This window comes from Stegodyphus dumicola, chromosome 2 (assembly GCF_044657685.1).
Source record: "Stegodyphus dumicola isolate Sdum_Otavi_A_Nest chromosome 2, ASM4465768v1".
Lineage (NCBI taxonomy): Eukaryota > Metazoa > Arthropoda > Arachnida > Araneae > Eresidae > Stegodyphus > Stegodyphus dumicola.
In genome coordinates, this window is record NC_140769.1 from 205,353,093 (window position 1) to 205,371,824 (window position 18,732).

Consider the following 18,732-nt stretch of genomic DNA (forward strand, 5'->3'; position numbering starts at 1 on the left):
CGATGGCTCTATGTACCGTTGTTTTATCACAATGCGAGAAATATACATACATGTATGCAGATTTTTCATTATTTAATTTCTTCAAATATAATGCAGGACTCTTAACATTTGATGGCAAACGTTTGAAAAGTGAAACGGACATTTCTAGTGATGCAATGCAAAATCGCAAAACGAAAACAATAGTCCTTCAGGAACAAAGCCCCTTTGGACTAAAAATTTCGAATTTGAATTAATACTATATCCTCAGAATATAGCTTAAGTGATATAAACTGAAGTTAAGTTAATTATATAAAATTAATTACTATAAACGTATCTCATGAAAAATACTAAATTAATTAAAATTATTTAATTTAAAATTTTAAGGAACTCTTTTCGCTTTAATATGTTTTTACAGTGTCATATAAATGTACGTAAAGTGTTTTTATCGTTGTTAATATTGTTGTTGCAGCAAAAATGATGGAGCTTAACAAGTACAGCTACAATTTTATAAAATGCTAAATTCGGTGGATTATTTAATTAATAGCAAAATGCAATTACGACTTAAAGCTACTTCAAATGGGAGACCTTGTCATGTATCTCTCACAAATAGTTAATCTTACTCATTTAAAGATAATGAAAAACAAACTTAATCGAATATAAAAATTGAAGTTACTTTACTCGTATATTTCATGTGTAACTAAATAATATAATAATCAGAATAAAATATCACCTTATTAAAAAAGAGAATTTTAAAAGTTAAAACTAATAAAGCGGACATAGGTACCTTTTTCTAAGACAATAACTTTATAGGGAACAAATATTTACCATATGATAAATATTTTACAATGCATGTTATAAAAGCTTCTAAGGTACGAAAGAAAATAGTGATTGAAATATAGTAACTGTAACAAAGACTTTTAAAGAAAACAACCATTTTGAAATAGTACTACATCGAAAAAATTATAAAAGATGGCATTCTGTGAATTTCACTTTTTATATTTATGAATTTATATTTTAGATAGCACTGTTTCTCATTTTATTTCCATTAAAAGGAAAATTTTATTTATTGTCCGATGTCTCCTTAAATATGGACTCCTATGGGTTCCTAGAGCACTTTCTTTAAGGAAATTTTTGTAAACCTGTCTCTTCACTACTTCATCTGTTAATGCTTGATAATCTTTTTACGTTTACTTACTCTCTCAGTTATAGAGAACATTTTCTTTACTTAGTTTACGATATGAATTTTAAGAAGTAGAAATTACTTTGAGGTATTTTATAATCTGCTTTTAATTTTTGCAGTCTTATTCTCTTCAATGTGTGTGCCATACTTCATTTTTCTGACGTTTATAATTTAGGTGTTTCGTTCTTCTCTTCATGTTATACTGTGTTTCGCTGCAAATGCATTTTGCAACCATGCAATCCGAGGTACTGCTAGTTATGTAAAGCTTTCTCATTGCATTATTTGGGAAACTGTCAATTCTTAGATGTTCTTCATAGTATAGTTTACTCCCATTCTATTCTGCGTAAGATTTATAATTTATCTTTCGAAGCAAGCAATTTAAAAACTAGGCGCTTAAAATTAATATGCATGTTACAAAACAAACTAAAATATTTTAATAACTATGCGTATATTTGTCAATAGTTATTATCTGTTTCAAATATTATACCTACTTAATATAAGTTGTTATACACATATAATTTATTCACTTTGCAATATGTCTAATTGAATATTTTTCATTTTCTTATTTTTTCCAAATTTCCAGCTCTCTTTCTGAACATATTTAATATATTAGATTATTTCTGTGCGCCCTTGGCATTTCGATATTTAAGTTTTAAGTGAGAATAATAACCGATATCTTTTTATTAAGCAGTAACGTAGTTCAATTAACGAATCATTCTGTCCATTTGAGATAGTAAATCAATTCAGTGGTTTTTACAGAATATATAACATAGCTTTTATCCTCTTTTAATTACATTCTTGACAGTTATCAGTTTTTAAACTGTGGTCGTTGAAAGTCTGGGGTTCAGTGCAGCTCATTCACTGGCTTTGCAAATCAAAAACCAAAATTCGAAAGAACTGTTTATTTCCTCGTAAAGCAAACAACTGATTATCTAAAATAGTAAGTGTTTTTTTTATCGTCTCGTTATATTTCTTCAAAATAATATGAAGACATTCTATGAGCGAAATTGTAATGAAATTATGATTTCCTAGACAACCGTGATATATTCTCAATACTTTCTTGATATTTTTTTTTTTTTTTTTTTTTTTTTTTTTTTTTTTTGAGGATGGCTGAGAAAAAACTAATTATATTTTTATTATAAATTTTGCAAAAAGGAAATTTAGACTTTTAGGGGCTTCTTTATTATATTAAGCGGAAAACTACTGCTATATATTATTTGTCCTCTAATATGAGATGGAAAATTTTTCTGTTCCAAATATAATTCTAATGATATTACATTGCGTCAGTTCTGAGCTTTCTCTTTCAAAACGTTTTATTATTACACTTGAAATATTAATTTACTTTCATCGGAGCTATCCATTTGGTATGTTGTAAAAACCATCATCCATAATATCTTAATTCCACCAACGGAACAAAAGTCTGATGTGTTACTCGTTTCCACTTTAGCATATTTATGTCTCAAACTTAATTATATCCATACAGAATTATCAACATGAAACTGTCTCTTATTGAAATGAGTAAACCACCAGTTATTTCTTGAGTTATTAAACATTTTCATTAACTGCTTTCTTTACAGAAGATGCGTATTTTTGATTGTTTATGCATTTAAATTACTAAGAAGACTTATATCTATGCTTCAGCATGTTTGCTACTAATATATTGTACCCTGAAATAGATTGAATAAATTCTGTGTCATATTATTTTGAAATTTACCATTGTTTTTACAAGGTTTTTCTTTCACTATTTATTGGTGAGTGCAACATTTTATTCCCGACTTCGTTTATCTCGGAAAACTTTAAAAAAAGGCCAGTTCTTTTCTTATTATTTCTTTCTTACTTTCCAGTTTCTCTAAATCATGTTATTAAACGAAAAATCACCACCTTGTGAGGTTCGCAAAAATTTGGAACGGTCTCTTTCAACTTACGAAAACAACGTTTCCGTAAGAAGGTGATGTGAAGTAAATTTCGCTCAGCAAAACTTGTCCAACTAAGAAATATTTTCATCTCCATGTTCCACCAAACTAAAGGATTTTAAAGCTTTCAGCATAAACTTCAATTAAAATTTGAAGATATATTAATTACTTACCATAGTGTGATCCATTGAAAAAGTTTTCCATTGATATCCATCTTTGAATTTCCACAATTCTTTATAGTGCGACTTTAGCACTATAATTCAAAGTTTCATAAGGTAGTCTTCTTATTTTGATTATTTAGTAATATTTTTATTATTATATAACAATATAAGTAAATTTTAACTGTAAAAGCTTTTTATTTTAAGAGATTATTTCTTTTCCTTTCAGAGCGGTCTACTTACGCGATTTCACGGGAAACTTCCCTGTAAATTATGCTTTTCTGCAACAAACGTAATAAAGCGGGGAAATGCAATACACAGGGCATGTTAAATGAAGAAAATAATGTAGCATTGGCTATACAAAAACATTTTTCTCTTAATTATTATTTTTTCTATATTGTTAATCGTTGACCATTCGATTCTTTAAATCTCAATAATTTCGAAAATTATTCGACATTCGACTATTTGAAGCTTTCAAGTTCTAACATAAGAAAAATTAAACTTTTACACATTTCAATGATACCTAGATCGCAATCCTCGAACTTCGAATTTTTAACGTAAACAAACTTTTGATTTACTTCCATTTTATGGGGAAAGGCATACATTCCATTTTAATATTTACGTTAACTTGAAAAATAATTTCACTCCTACATTTTCATTTTATTTTAAAATATTAAAACATTTTTTTAATGTGTAGCGAAAATAGGAGAAAAAATTCTGAGCTATCACTTTTATTTATTTTCCATGTATGTGGAGAAAATGAAACTCAGCTTTTAATTATGTGTTTCTCCCATTAAATTTCAAGTTCATCTTCTTATAGATGAAACATTATTTTTAAGAGCTATATTTTAAAATTTGGTATTGTTTCCCATTAAATGCAAGTGTGAAATCTTTAGCAATCGTATAACTCACGGATATTCGAAATTATGGCCGTCGGAATAATGTATGTAATGGCCATATGTAATGGCCGCAAGATTGTCTCGTTTAAGACTCCTTAAAGGGAGAGGTGTACGCAAATAAACCACAAACCATAAGCTAGCTTAAAGCCAATATATGACAAGCCATTTAAGAATTAGAAACTGAAATTCTAACAAGAGTTATGGAAATGTCCTAGATGGAGCATGTCAAGTCGAGGCTAATAATGATCGCCATTTACCATAAATTAGTTTTAAAACATGTGGTAAATATATTTAATATTAAGCAAATATTATTAATACTTAGTAATATTTACTTAATATTAAATATTAAACATATGTAATATTAAGTAAAGTACAAAACAAATAATGTTGGATGAAAAACTATTTTATGGCATTTAAATTATAATATGATTATGTTCAACATTATAAAAAGAACGATATTAGAAATCTATCATTCATCATTGACACAGAACGACATCACTGTATAGTTTCTTTCATATATGTGTCTATCTAAGCAACGACCTCTTTGTTGTTCTTAGGCATTTATCACTACTCTAAAGCATCTTAATTTGAGCCTATTCTGCTAATAAATCCGAAATCTTTTATCACCCTGTAAACTACAATTCTAATTGTGAATAACATAGTAAATTTATCTAATAAAATTATGACACATTCAAAAGTTTCGAAATATTTTGAACAACAACACTTCCATTTTCGTATTTAAAATCTCATTTGTTCTTTTTCTATGTATAAAAATCTATTTTATATCCCATGCTTACATATTATGCTTTATGTTAGAGTACGCTTTTCTCCCACGTTCAAAAAGATACTTTTAAAGCACCTACGTGTATGTGAAAATACTGAATTTTAAAATTACTATCAAGTAACAAATACTATGTGCGAAACGTATTTGAAGACATGAAATTTAAAAATAGCAAAATTATATTTAGTGAACGATTTCAAACGGATCAGTTGTGATTAGCTTATCACATTCTTCTCAGTTTCTAACAAACGAAAAGGTTAGAATCTCATCTCATCAAGCATTCGTAAAAACTAGACAAATTGATAATCAGTTTTCGGTATACCAAACACTTGTTTACATGTAAGATCATTTTTCTTATTCGTTTATCAAGATTTATTTCAAGAAAAATTTGACTTTAAATAATATGATACTTTATACTCAAAACTGTGATTTCTTAATAATAATCACTCATCTTGAAAAAACTGTGTCGTACACCAGAAAACTGACCGAAAGAAATTAACTGTAACTAGCTATTCTGCACATTATAAGACACGTTATATTACTTCCGAGGACAGAGGGTTCATTTAACTTGTCACACATAACTAGTCTTTCTTTGGAAAAGCAGCACTTGTTATCGTTAAGCAATGACTCATAGCTTCAACAAAAACAATAACCTATTAACCAGTAATGTGTTTTCATTAATGCTTATTAGCTAGTATTTGTTGAATATTATAATCTAAATGCAATACAAATCAATTTAAACTAATATACCACCTTTGCAATAAAGACTCTTTTACATTACCTTATCTAATAAAACAAAACTAAAAAGCATGAAAACAAATCAACAGCAAGCCTTAGTTTACTTAGTAAAAACAATCTGGATGAAAACAGTTCCTAACTATTGAAATTAGTAGTAAAATTCTGCTTCAGGAATAATTCTGACGAAATGTACATTAACATATTTACCGTAATACTAAAGCCTAAATATTGAAAGTAAATTAAACTAGCATTTCATTTATTCACATAATTTTATTTTCCTGAAACTACGAATCTGCAAAAATTAAAAACATTCAAACATCTTTTAAACTTGCATTTTATTCAAAACCATTAAAAATGTAGCATAATTCTTTAAAACCCGATATGCCCTTTAGCAATGCATTCAATACCCATTGTAAATAGTTGAAATAACCAACGAAATATCTTGTAAACTAAGAAAAATATTAAATATTTAAATTACGCGAGGTGCCTTTACATATGTCATATACGTAATATAAATATGTTTCACAAATCTAAATTATCATCATACCCTGACAAAATTCGAAATATATACTTGTAACCTTAAAAATTTAAAACGCATATTGAAAATAATTTGCACATAAGATAATACATTTGACAAAAAAAGATAACACATTTGACATTTCCAAAGCATTGTAATACTCATGCATATATCGCAAGCAATCCGATTACATTTTTGCTTACACATTTATTTACGACGCAGTTTGGAATTTTTCACCACAATCGATTTTAATCGCAATCTGCTCCTTGCAATGCCAAATGTTTGATATTAATAATAATAATACATTTACATAACATTCCGTTTACATAATAAACATTACATTGAACATACATGCATCTTAAGGTGTGTTTAATGTGATTAACAATATCTTTGACAATGGGAAAATAAATCCTTTTGTACGTTATCAACAACATGTTGCAAGTTTGCGACCATTATTTAACAAACCTGTATTGGTTAGCATTTTATACAAATTTCAAGACACTTTGCAGATAGAAGCTATTATGTATTTTGCAGCCATAAATTCGTATAAATAAAATTTGCAAATGAAAATTACTATAAAAACAAGTATATAATATCTTCAGAAATACTGCTGACTTTTATTCTTCTACTTCAATTGCAACTGAAGCACTCAATAACGCCCTGAACGCAAATAAAATAATAACATTATTTAGCATGATAACAAAAGCATTTGATGGCTAAATTAATGACAAACAGGTTGAATAATGCATAAAATATCAGCTGTCATGTTCAATGTAATGAGAAATATATGTCATGAGACTTAGGAGTAAAGACAATCTCACCACGTTTCAGGAAAACAAGTATTAAAAGCAATATAATTCTTGCTGTTACGCGTTCTTAAACCTGCATCTGTATAGGAAAACAATTCACATGACAATTCATCAGCGCGTGAAAACATACGCAGCTGAAACTGCAAACAAAACAACATTCCTAAGCATGCACGTAACCCTTTACCGAGAAAGCAGGTAAAGGACATGTTGCGGGGTATACTGCGAGCGATCTCTCCCGGAGAAGCTGCGCGTTTTACTCCAGATCGCGTAAATCTCTGGAGGGAAGAGGGATGGCCATTTCATTGGGTAAAGTGAAAGAGCATTAACACTAGAATATCATCTCTTACCTTGCAAAACACGAATTCCAGGATAGTTTCGTTCTTGCAGTCCAGACTAAATCGTTGTAATCACATAAAGCGGAAAAAGGGAGGATGGCTTTGCTGTTTATTTATTTATTTATTGAACCTTCTTCGCTTTTATTTGTATTCCCGAATTCGCACGTTCCGTTGTAGAGAAGAGGTTTGCTGAATTTGTTATCCAATGACCGCGCACCAGCTATCGCTAGCTCCGCTCTGCGTTGCCCGGCGATGGATGCACTGGAGATTTTTTTGGTCGTCGGTGGCAACGATCGGGTTGCTCTTGGCGACGACGGCGACTCCTGGTGGTCGCTCAGAGCGAGAGAGGGTAAGATGGCCGCTGTCGGATTGGGAGAGATGCCAAGATCGGATTTTTTTTCTCTTTGCGTGCGCATGAATGAAAGGGTGTGTTATTGATGATGCAGGAAATTTTGGAGAAGTCTCAAGTCGCCCGCTGAAAACTGAACTGTGTGACCCATAAAGTATTAAATTATATTTATTTCTTGTGATTTTGCAGATGGAAATTAGTACAGAAATAAGTAAGAAATACCTTCTGAAATAACACGGATGTTTGTTTACCTCTGCAAATTAATTAACAGACATGATATAAAAGCTTCTTGTAATAGTATGCATCTAACACTCATTATTCACTTAATTATACCTTTACACATCATTAGAAATAAAATTCCCGATTTTCTGGGATAATGTAGGAGACGCCGTGCACGGTTACTCCAAAATAACGGCTAATCAAAGACAAACAGAAATACATAGAGAAGAGGGAAAATCCACGTCAGAATTAAGAGAAATTTATTATTAAAACTTATCTGTGGTTTCAAGCTGCTTAATCTGAAGAATATGTTTATTTGATTACATAAATTAATTCAATATTCAAGACAAAATAACAATAATTTTTGTTTCCGTTATTGTTGTACTTTAATAGCAATCAATATGAAACGAGTTTATTGTCTGTACATGCGATTTACGACTTAACAATTTGTATTTAATAGACAATTTAACAATGTTTATCATTTTTAGATTGAGAACAATTAAAATATATAATGTTGTAATAAAATCTGCTGCACGTAATTCGATTTCTACTACGTACTGTGACATCATCTACTATTATTCTCGAATTTTTATTTCGCTTTTGCCATGTTACATAAACAGCTTCATTTTAGATTGGTCCGTGATATTAAATCTTTCAACATTTTATAATACACAAACTCATCTCTTTTTTATCGGGGAGGGAGAAAAAAGCCTGATTAATTTGTAACCAGTTCAATCGGAGCTCGTCTTTTTAAATGCAAGAATGTATATTATATTATGAAAGAAATTACGCTGTAAAACTGTGTAGGATAAAAACGTAATTTGAAATTTTCGTTTTCTTGGGATACAATATTTATACATTCCAGATTATGACAATTAAATTATGTATTTTACCGGATAAAGTAACTCCCAAATTATCATAAAATCATCTACTATACCTGTTGTTGTCCCATGCATTTTTTTATATTTTTCCAAAGAGCGTTTTATTTTATGCTGATGATTTTCCCTTCATCCACTATTTACAAAGTTAGCTTTTTCTTTCAAACAGAGCTCGATTAATCTGGCCCTGATCAGTCCTCAGTTGACTGTAGCAGAAATGAGTGAGGAGTAACTCCAGAAATAATACAGGTCTGTTATTTTTCTCTGCTGATTCGTGTCAAAGTGCCTTATAAATGAAATACCAGCTGCGTTTTCTGTTCTCCTTTAGTAAGTTATCAGGAATAAAATATTAAAATATGTTATAGAAGATGAAGATGTGACAAAACATTTTATATTTAAATAGATATTTTTTCAAATAAAAATATTGAATAATCAAGCATTAAAAAGAAGCATGAATCAGAGTTGCGTATAAAATACTATGAAGTCTAATTAAAAGTGGAACACTCCGATGTAAACTAAAGCAAAAATGCTTCTTTATATCAGATTTATTATAAAGTTAGATTCGATTATACGATAGACTAGATTTATAAATTGACCAATTTATAAATTTATAATTATACAGTATATTATGTTTACAATTATAACAATTTATTTTACAAATACACACTTACATATACCTCTCATATTTTAACCAGTTCATTTTTTAACTTCTGACAGACTAACTAATGTATGTTTTTGGCTGCTATTCTTTACATTAGATACATGGATGCATGAAAACCCTTTTTAATACATACAAGTACGGCTATGCACCGTACCCACAAACGTTCTCACCTTGCCTTTATTTCGCACCCGCTGGTAGTAGATATATTCTTCCAATGTCAAAAACTATTAAATGACGGATGTTTATATGAAGGATTCATGTTTTCATAATTTTAAACTTCCAGTTTCAAAAAGGTTTAAAATGACAGCTACATAGTTTTTATAGTAATTTTAAACTACATAGTAATTTTAAACTTTCAATAATAATTTTGTAAACATTGCGAAATTCAATGTTTTACAAGTTTTTGCGTTCCTTGTTACTTATATTTAAGAAACTCGGGTACTCGTTATGAAAAATAAACACAAAAAGTTTGATTCCTATACAACAAAAGTTGACCTAGATAGTTGATATTAAATATCTTACCCATTGGCCATTCATTATAATATTTAGAATTATATTTACACAAATTGGAGAGCAAAATGTGAGCATTTGTAGGTAACTGAAAACAAAATATCGTTCACAAAAGGTTTCTGGTGTTAAAAGATTCCCCGACGAGCATTTCTATGCAGATTTTTGTGAAAAGGATAGATCAATACTATATTTTTTAAACACACATATCTCATTCAAAGAATCTTATATAATTCGTATTCTAGAAAAATGGGCAGGATTGGCACTGAAAGTTATTGATACGCAGTTAACTCGTAAAAATATTTGCATTTGTTAAAAATGAAAAATATTTGTATTTTAAGGAATTTTTTGCATGATGATTAGATTATTGTTCTAAAGAAATAAAATATTGTGAGAACATTACTAACGTATTTTTAGACTAAACGTTTACAAATTATTGGAGGTAAATTTGTTTTGCCATACTATATGTAATAACACTATAAATTAAAGACATCAATAAATCATAAAATACTATCATTGAATGGCTTTTAAGGCGAAAAAATATCCACCTTGATTATTTTACTTTATTTACTAACTCCTCAATGCAATTTAAATATGGCGTCAAAAATCGCATATTTTGAAAATAAATGAAAATAAATATCGAGGTCAACTTTTATCATTCGAGAGTTCAAAGTCTTTTTGTATTTTATTTTTTATAACGATTACGAAAATTTCCTATATGTACTTACAGCGACCAGAGAAACATAAAAAATTGATTTTCTTGATATTATTAAAACTGATGTCTTTAAATTAAAAAATACCCAAACATGAATATTTGCATCATTTAAAACATTTTTGTAGATGGAAGTATACTGTCTTTGAACAACGGTTGCAAAAATAAAGGTCCGGTAAGGACATTTAAACACACTATGCATAATGACAGTAAAGCTGAAGAGCGGGACAGGTTAAGATAATGTATTTTCTCAATAAAATATACACATCTCAAATTAATTATTTATTTTAGAATATCATGTCATTCGTTTTAACTAAATAAAGCTTAAGAAAAATCATTTTATTTAGATATTAAGTTTATATCTTTCAACAAAACAAACAGAAATAGAAAGTGATAACATAACAAATGCAGTTGTTCCGTTTCTACAGTTTAATTTGTAGCTTTCCCATTTACTGCTTCACTTTTTTATCGACTGTTAATTATTAGTTCACCAACTAAATCTGTCAGATGTTATAATTAAGAACAGTAATATAGTCAACTACCAATTAAACGGAGTAATAATAGGAACAACGCTGACGGTTAATTTATAATCACAGTTATTCCGAGGACAGATAAAACACAAAAAAGAGTAATAAATCATGTCGTAATTAACAGATAAATACTATTAATAATTGCTCTTTCTGTATCTTCAAGGGTGGTTATTATTTTTCAAACAAAAAGGACGCCTTATAGATAACGTAAGAATAAACAGCATTAGAAATGAAGAAACTAAATTATAAATAGCATTAAAAATAAAAATGCTTACCAAAGAGCTTGAACAATGTCACTGAGTTGACTTTAGTAAAACAGTTGGACAGAGCTTTTTGTTTTCAGGTTTGTGAGAGTAAATTTTCAAATTAACCAAATATAATATAATATAATATTTCCTTATCCCTTTTCTATCCTTCTATCTCTTTTCATGTCACACCTGTATGTTTTTAATGTTTATCTTAATCTACTAGCCATTGGAGAGGGGAATACATAACTTTGATTTTTAATATCTTGTATTTCGATAAGGGTCAGTGTGTAGAGTAATTGGGTTATTTTGAAGCAGGAATACACGAAAAATGAGCACTCGCCGAGACTCGAACTGGACTCTCGAATACTTGCTGAGTGTGCGACCGTTACACCACGAAGGCATGCTGAAAGGAGGGAGAGAATACCTCATATACTCCTCCATTTAAAGGGCGACTGTAAAGGAGGGGACCCGATCGCCAAATCCTGGTGGTGAAGAATTATCGTCCACCACATTTTAGTTTGGGTACCACTGTAAAGTCATTAAATTATTTTGAAGCAAAAGTGCATTAAAAATAAGCGCTGACGTCGCCGGGTCTGGAACCTGGACCTCTTGAATGCGCGTTTAGTATACTAGCGTTTCACCACGAAGGCATGCTGGAAGGAGGGACAAAATACTTCATAATTGTAAACAGAAAATTAGTGGTTGTACACATGATTTACTTTTGGATGGAACTGGTTACTTTAACACATGATCTAGTGATGTTTATATACTCCGGGTGTAACTATATTTATATATTCGCGGTTATATATAAAGATTTATATACTGTGGATTATTTAAGATTAAATTGTGTATTTAAGATCTACATTTAATTGCTGTTGTCTTGCATATTTTTCTTTTCCTTTTAATATTTTCCGCAAATAATTTTGTTTTATGCTAATAATTTGAACTAGCACCTTTTTCGTTCCACAATAAACAAACGTAATTTTTTTTCAGCAAAAAGGACCTGGTTAATTCACCGCTGATAAATTGGAAGCTAACATTTTCGCTAAAATCCAAAAAGAATTAGTTTTGCAGTATGCAAGAAGAAAGCAAAAGGGAATGTATTGAATATAGGATCAGTGTTTATCACAAGTAGATATAATTTAGTGCGTGCTAGATGAAAAATGGTAGAACATTTGCTGTAAGCATAGAAATGATAGCAACTAACATGCTAGCGGTGTGATCATTTGTGCCCTTTCCAGGTTAATAAAACTAAGTTTGTTATTACATTAACTAGAAGCTTTTATTTTTTCTGAATTTTATACAATTTAATTATGATAGTAATTGATTAACATGAAATAAGATAGTGACTGTTGAATATCCCTTTTCCAAAATTAATGAGAAAATGCTATTTTGCATTTTCCATTCAAATATTAATTTCTTTTAATTCTACGTATAGCAAATTTAATTATTCGTTAATCTGATAACTGATATAGTTAATTTTATCACTGTTTACCATAACTAAATAAATTATTGTTAATAATAATACCACAGTTCTGAACATTAATTTTGTAAATTTAACAAGTAAATATAATAAGTTCTAAACACAACCGTGAACCAAACAGCGCATTAAAATATGCTATAAATTAACTAGAAATATTGCAAAAACGTTATGATCTTTTTGCAACAGCAACAACTTGACATTTCAAAATAAATAAATAAATAAAAATTAGAAAAATATTATAGTCTTCTAGCTAAATTAAAATTACTTGAATATTAGAACCTACTAGAACTATGAAGCAACTATTCACTACATTCTGTGTCAGTAAAAATAACAGAAAGCTTAAAATGCTCTTTTATTTTAAATCAAATCTGTTCACAGATACACTTAGGCGTACAATTTGCCATGATGATTTACGGCTTTATTAATCGAAAAAGTTAAGTTTAAGAATCGAAAAAGTTGAATTATCTACCGAAGCTGCAAAGCGATATTTAACGCGTGGCTTTTGGCTCTTGGCTAATATCACCGACGTAAATTACCAGGAAATTAATATGCGCAGCCGTAAAATCGCAACTTTAACTAGTAACGAACAACGTGGCCGAAAGGCAGAACATGATCTGTCTGAAGTAGCTCAAATTTCAGCTTAAATAATAGTTTCTATCCTAGTTTGCATAAAGAGTGTAACTAAAACTCATCCTGGCAGGAAAACGTAGATAGAAACATGAGGGTGTAAAGGAAAGGCTGTTTTCAAAATAAAACTTAACTGTTAGGAAAATAAAATAAGACCCTAAAATATAATCCAAACTATACAATTTATCAAGAATACGAGAATTTCCAAAATAGCAATTATTTATTAGTTTCCCACGCAAAAAAATGTTCATCATGTATTATGTTGTGTTACTTTATCTAGTGATATTAAACCCCCTATACAAACTATAAACATTTTGTAAATACATCGTTTTACTTCTTAAACTATTTTGCTTATTCTATTACCTTACATTGTGTTATAGTTTTAATTTCAGTTTTTGAATTTTCGTCTTTACTTTGAAGTACAAAATTTTGGCTGTGCCGAAAACATTTTAATGTTTTTTACAGCAATCTTGTGTTCAGTATTGTTATTTTTATTTAATACCATTGTTATTATTAATTTAGTTTAAACTAAGAAAAGACTAGTTTTTTTAAATAAAAGCAAGCTAGTTTATCTTAATTATCATTAAGATGGTGGAAATGCTTCCAAAAAGACAGTACTTAAAGAGTCTACCAGTGGTCAAAGCGATTAATAATATTCGTGCATTTTTAAGTGCATATTTTCTGGAATCGTTAGAATTGCAAAACTATAAGATCGCATTTAATCGACAGGAAGCCTTAAACGTAAAAAATGCTAAAGTCTCAAATAAATTGCCCTGTAAACTATGCGGGAATCAAGGAATCAAATGAGAATTCTAAATTAAAGAAGTAAATGTCACGAGCAATTTTCTAATTAGCTCATTACACTTTCAAGACGATGTATTGTTTTATTTTAAATTGCGTAACATAAAATCTTTAATTTAGCTTTTACTCATCCCCAAGCATAGCTGGGTTTTTAAGTATTGCATTCAGTAAAGCGAAAGGTCATTAGTTTATGCGTCAAACTTAATCAGTCTCTGACTGATTAACAAACTGAAGATTTAAAAACAGCAATTGCGTTCCTTAATCCTTTAAATCTTCATTTTATTTTTGTAATGATCTGTAGGGACGAATATGTTGTTTCTTATTTTAGAATCAGGAAACGCGAAAGCAAGTCATTATACCCTTGCCGAAATGCGAAACATGGATTTCCCAATTTGATCGTTGGACATGCTATTCACTTACACTAATAATAATATTCATGACATTCGTGGAAAGATTTAATTGCTAGCTAGACGTGCTAGCCACTGACATAATTAATAACATTTATTGTACTCAAGGAAAGATGTAATAATTTCTTATATTCTCCGTAAAAGCTTTTGGAGAGAGGGAATTCTAGACAGTCAATTAAATTGGAAGGGGGACAAATTATTATTCACCATATTTTAATTTCAGCACATGTATAGGAAAAAAAGCTTCTTATCAGAGAAAAAATAACAATCTGTGTTCTCGTCAGGATTCAAACCACGGATCTTCCACTTCCCTAGATGAGCATGATAACCACTTACACTACGTTAACGATAGGTCAGATTTATATAAATTCAAATTAATTTAATTCATAATATGTTTAATTTATAATTTTGAAAAACTTTTTTCAGTTTTTTTTTAATTAATAAGACATTTCTGATGCTATAGGCTTCATAAATTGTAATCATTAAAAAACTCATATTGTTTAACATTTATAAGTTTTTAAAGACTTCTTAAAATTCTTTCAAAAATTTCTGATGATAAATTCTCCTTTGAGATCTTAAAAAATGATGTGAATTTTTAAAATTGAATTTTCTTTTTTCGTTTGAAATTATATTTCTGAAAGTTGTGGGGATTTATATTTATTTTAAATAACCAATTTTATTTAATTTTACATTCTTTCCTAAAAGCCTTCATTCCTCTAATTGCCAATGCCAGAATATTTAAATTTGTTAGCGCGCGTAAAGAAAGGCAAATTCTACCTTGAACCAAATTTTTAGAAGGAAATTTAGAGAGTTAGACTATTGCCGTTACCTCTGTAGCGTGAGCTTATATTTTCGCATTTATTGCTGGTTTACGTGGCATAACAGCATACTTTGCTGCCACTACTTTCGATGCAGTTTTAATTAACAGGAGTTTTCTGTGTCCTTTTCTACTACTCGTGAATATCTTCGAATTTTTATTTTAGTTCTTATGATGTGAGTTGCTTCCCAAGTGAGGCTTGGTGTGTTAGCGTCAAGTTGGGAATTTTAAAGAGTTTAATAAAGGGTACTTTTTAGCCTTCTCCTGTGTAGTTCCTACAAGAATTTACTATGCGTACAGTTGTCACTTAGAAGGTAAGCAAGTGGTTCCTACAAAGTAAACTTTGATTTCGGAGAACTGATTTGAGTAAGATTTTTCCGAAAGAATAACAAGTAACTAGATTTTTAAATGTATGAAAATTTGTAATAATCTAGAATGTAGCAATAAAATTCAGAGCTTCAGTTCACTCGACAAGTGTTCTCACCAGCTCTTTACCCAAAGTTTCTGGATAATTTCTATTTAATCATGAGACTCAATTAATTTAATCCTCTCGCTGACAAGATCTGACAAGTAGGCAGCCGAATTCACTAGCAGACAGGTATCTTCATACGGTTGCCAACATTTCCCTGCATACCATCCACTTCTCTCCAACACATAAACCTTCATAAAGGTGGAAGCACTTTTATAAAGACTAGTTTTGAACTAGAAGAAATCGGCGTTAATAAGGATGGGGCTGTTTTATGCCGGGACATTGCTGTGCAAAAATCATATTCGTTTTCTACAGTAAAAGCAGAAATTAAAACCTGACTTCAATAGAAATCTCCAGGCATAAATTTCCTAACATAAAGGGATCGTCATAACAGTCTGAGCACATTTACGCCGGACAACCTTGTGAATGCATTTATCTTATTTCGACTGGCATATTTGGTTAAAGATATGGCACCTTTTTGGTGGAGAATTTTTAAGGTTATTGTCTGCTCAAGCAGTGGCTGATTTGCACACATATCCGACATCTTTATGTCGAATAACTTCTTTGAATGTTTCTGTCTCTTCACACACTAACCGATTTGCGTAAATGTCAAACATACTTATATCAGAGTACTCTTATAAATATTTTTATTATATCCAGTAAAGGCCGATTTGTATTAAGGTCCAGTACATTTATTCAAGGCGCTTTTATGAAGGTTTCGTCTTATCAGCAAAGGCCAATTTGCAGACTGCTTCTTACATTATGATAACTGTTATAGTCACTGTTACTGTTATTTTGGCCACTGTTATGGTCGCTGTTACTGTTATTATGGTCGCTGTTACTGTTATTATGGTCACTGTATGGTTACTATTATGGTCATGTTATGGTTACTATTTTGTTACTGTTATGGTCACTGTTATGGTCCTGTTATGATCACTGTTATAGTCCAGTGACATAATGGTCACTGTTATGAAGTAATCCTCCAATCACAAGAATCAGTGCAAATATCTAATACAAGTAGTGATATAAATGTTGTTTAATTCGAAGAACATGTGACTGCAATCAGATCTTCGTATTCACATTCCAGTTTAATACCTCATACAGTTTTAATTTAACCAGTTACAATAGTATTCCAAGTTTTAGAATGAGTACCCAAAAATTCAAATACAACATCACGTATTAAAAATGAGATGCTGAAAAACAAAAGTGCGAAACGGCAGTGGATAATTTATTGTTGAAGCAGTTCCACCATAAATTTATGATATGAAATACTTTTAAATTTATTTAACAAAGAAAATACTTCATTATTTAAAACACAGCCGTTCGATTTGTTTACACTAAAAAGATTTAAGATAAATATTTCCTGCACGCAAAATGATAATAATTTCTGTTTCACCAGACAACGCACCTGGTCTATTGTGATAATAATTCCTTTATTAAAATCAATATATTACAAAATATATAGAATGTTATGTGCTATGTGCTTAGTTTTGAAGCTTACGGCAAATCAAAATTCATTCTACTGCTTCAACATTCAAATTAAAAAATTGCACGTTTAAGGAAATAAGAAAACACTTTGTCATTTAAACTTGTCAAAAAGAATATATTTGTGCATTTTATTGTAGAGAAAACGAAATTTTAATAACCATTCTTCGAAATAAAATACTTAGGGAGAAAATAAATCCAATTACGGTGAACAAGAAATTGTTCAACAATAGAAAATTCAATTTTCAAATATCCGTGTGGCTTTTATAGCAAGTTTTTTTTCAGACACTTGGGATTTTATTGTGTCTGACGATAGTTCTATTTCATTGTTTACAAATATACACACATAATCTGTTAAAAGGCCTCCTTCTCCCAAATGTAGGCATTATTAGGTTTTTCGATGCGTGATATGTAAAAAGCCAACTGCGTCCTGAGCAGAATTCGAACCTCGAATTTTCCGTCTCCTAGATTGACACGCTAGCCTATTATATATTAAAAACCTCTCGGGGAAGTGCGATAGTTCTTTATGAGATCATATAAACTTAATGTTTGAAAATTTCATTTGAAATTTCATTCCCTGGTGTCAGCTAATTTCGTTGGTACGAATTTAATCATATATGCATTGAATTCCATATAATGGTCTTTTTTAAAATTAGAAAACACACAAAAGAAACATTATTAGAATAATCATTAGAATTCGCCTAAAACCTTTTAATTAAAAATGTAGAGAAACCTTAAAAATATTTAAAACTATTTAAACATAAGTACATTTTTAATTTTTTTAATTACGTTTGTTCTGATTTTTGAGACTTGAGTAAATGTGCATCATTTTATTTTTTTGGACAAATTCTAACCTTTTTTCGTTCAAACTAAAGTGTAAACAAACCTAAACGAATATTTATATTATTCATTTCTCCATTCAGTTGGCATGGCATCAAATCTTCTTTCGCAGTATTCTAATGCTGAAAGAATCGAAAACACATAAGAAACTATTTTTAAAACCTTCATACGTTTACGATCAGCACTTTTTAAGAGCATGGGCCATATGCTACTTGATACTTTGAACCATGTAAAATCCTTAAAGCTTTAGGTAGAGTCAAAGGTTTTTTGAATTAGAGTTATTTTATCAAAAAAACTCATCCATACTCAAATATAACTTTCCTTTTTAGCTTCAAATCTTAAATAACTTTCCCAACTTCTGACGTTTTAGAAATGAATTACTTAACAGAT

General features: G+C 29.8%; 1 protein-coding gene across 5 annotated transcripts in view; it reads right to left on the reverse strand.

The window, feature by feature from the left end:
- Positions 1 to 7,545, reverse strand: part of LOC118181150 (coiled-coil domain-containing protein CG32809-like) — a 1,535,131-nt gene extending 1,527,586 nt beyond the window's left edge. For 2 of the 5 annotated variants that reach the window (XM_085811657.1, XM_085811656.1), the window contains exon 1: positions 7,322 to 7,544. The gene's annotated coding sequence lies outside the window, so the exon portion shown is untranslated. Of the gene's footprint in view, positions 1 to 7,321 lie in introns of all 5 variants that reach the window. The other 3 variants (XM_085811666.1, XM_085811659.1, XM_085811658.1) reach the window with 2 other exon arrangements.
- Between the last annotated feature and the right edge of the window lie 11,187 nt (positions 7,546 to 18,732).